Below are 2,550 nucleotides of genomic sequence, written 5' to 3'. Positions count from 1 at the left end.
GTTAATAAAGGGGTCAATTACCTAGTCTGCGTAAATTATAGCTGGCAACAAAACAGAAAGCAGATGTGATTCTGAAAGCCTAGGAAAAACTGACGTACAAGACATTAACCACTGCCTACTTCCACTATTGGTATGAATTCTGATACTGGGTTAACTTCATCCTCTCAAAGAACACTGATTTTTCTAGTGGTATTTAACTTTAAAAAGGTATCTTAGTTTTTTAACCCTCAGAGAACTGGTATATTTAGGCAACTAACTGAAAAAGTCATCAGAAGCATGTATCTTTGTTCATGGTCTCCAAAGGGTTAAAGTGCAGGACTTCTCTACAACCTGTTACATAAGGCTCTATTCCACTTTTTTCTTAAAGGAAACTTTTTCTTTGGTTTCTTGTAATTTTTCAGTGAGTCTATCCTTCGTTTCTTCCATTTTCTCTGTGAGAAACTCCTTTGTCTCTTCCATCCTGTCCTGGAGATACTCCTTAACAGGTGGCAGTGTTGACATGTAGCCCTGGCTGCCCAAGTACTTGACAGTGAAGGATGTTCCTCCCAGAGTTACTGTGTATTGGGCAGGCGTTGCAATCTTGCCATCTTAAACATGGCTTATGCTGTAAGTGCATTTCCACTCTGGGAGTTTTTCAGAATGTTTACTATACTGTCAGGTAACCCAATGAGTTCTAGAGAAGGAAGGACATTCACTCCTTTTATGGCTGCATAATAAAATGTCCCAAACCAAATACCGAGGTACTGGAATCCAAACTTTTCCATATTATCTAGATGTCTTCTTAAATCTCTGGTAAAGATGAATAGATTTGTCTTGTAAAGGATCAGGCTCTTCCTTTTTTTCTGGAGGAGCTCCTTGGGCTGTGGCACTGGGTGATAAAATTCTCTTAGATAAGACTCCTTGCTTCCAACGTTAATAGTGAGCGCCCACTGGCTTCCTTCCCTTTGTAACACACTGGGCAGCAGGTAAGTGCAGTCATTGTTTTTGATGGCCTGATACCAAAGTCACTTTGGATTCAGAATGATACAAAAGTAATGGTCCCTTTATGTTTTGACAGTGTCCAAAAAGACCAGCTTTCTGTGGTTCCAAACACTTCCTGTGTGTCAGTTGCAATACAGTCCCTGGTACATGCCACTGCATTTTGAAGGATGGTGAGAGATTTCGGCTTCCCTTAGGACATTGGGGCCACTGCTTCTTGCTGCACAGAACAGACAGCTCCTTGATGCCAGGCAGTGTCACTCAACACAACGACCTGGCAAGTGCAGATCAGTGCAGAAACCCGCGGGGCTCAGGTAGATGCCAGCCCCCACTGCCCCGGACCTGCCGGCCTCGCCCACTAGCAACGTGCTCACTATAAATTGAACTGTACTGAAATTGCATGATACACTTTTTGAAAGCCCAAAATATTGACATATTCCAAGTGGATACCTGAAAATGTAGATAGCGCTAAATCCTATATATGCTATTTCTTTTTCTGTACATACATACATACCTAAGATTAAGTTTTATTTATAAATTAGGCACAGTAAGAAACTAACAACAATAAATAATAATAAAATATAATAATACACTATAATAAAAGTTATGTGAATGGTAGCAGCAGATGGCTAACCTTTCTCTTGCTGTCTCTCTCTGGTCAAGTGAAAAAATAATAACAACAAATAAAATAAATCTTAAAAAAAAAGTTATATGAATATGGTCTTTTTCTCCCTCTCAAAATATCTTTACTGTACTCACCCTTCTTGTGCTAAAGAAGGGCTGACGTAGGGCAGCACAGGGTTTCATCTCACTACTAAGAACAGTATAAGATTTAAAACTTATCAGTTATTTACTTCCAGAATTTTCTATGTAATATTTTCAGACCACAGTTCACTGCAGGTTAACTGAAATCACAGAAACTGCAAATAAGGGGAGACAGCTCCATGGCTCCTGCGATCTAGCCATTTTGGGAGAAAGGAAGATGTCCCACTGATAACTGGGCCTCCAGCTTACAAAACTCGCGTGGTAGGAAGACCCCTTTCAAGTCTCCTGTCTCTGTATCAGTCTTTGTCTCTCTCTACCTCTGTCTCTGTCCTCTCTCTCTCTCTGTCTTTTTCTAATTTTTGCTTTTTAGAATTTTTTAAGGTGAGGCATTTTACAGGGCCCTTTGGCATCTCCTAGGCCTTTATCTTGTTAATAATCCCCTCTCCTCCTCCCAGAACAGCCCTTCTTCAAGAGACAGACAGCTCCATGGCTCCTGTGATCTAGCCATTTTGCGTGGCACACTTGCGCGCTGCACGGTTTTCTAATTTTTGAGTTTTATTGAAGCCATTTTGGTTTTCTAATTTTTGAGTTTATTTGAAATTTTTTGAATATTAATTTTTCTTTTTAGATTTATTTAAAAGTTTTTCTCTTCTTTTTCTCTGTTTCCTTGTCTGTTTTTTGCTGTTGTTGGTATTGTTTCCCTCTCTCTGCTTCCTTTTCTGCACACTCCTCAACCCTCAGATTGAACTTCCAAGTTTGGGAAGAAACCAACCATCCACCAGATGACTAGAAATCGCTGCAGGACCA

General features: G+C 40.1%; 1 pseudogene; it reads right to left on the bottom strand.

The window, feature by feature from the left end:
- Positions 1 to 330: 330 nt before the first annotated feature.
- LOC102495920 (protein FAM210A pseudogene) lies at positions 331 to 1,140 on the bottom strand (annotated as a pseudogene).
- Positions 1,141 to 2,550: the final 1,410 nt, after the last annotated feature.

Source organism: Tupaia chinensis, unplaced genomic scaffold (genome assembly GCF_000334495.1).
Source record: "Tupaia chinensis unplaced genomic scaffold, TupChi_1.0 Scaffold000605_1, whole genome shotgun sequence".
NCBI classification, from domain to species: Eukaryota; Metazoa; Chordata; class Mammalia; order Scandentia; family Tupaiidae; genus Tupaia; species Tupaia belangeri.
This window is presented reverse-complemented; position numbering and strand designations above follow the sequence as displayed.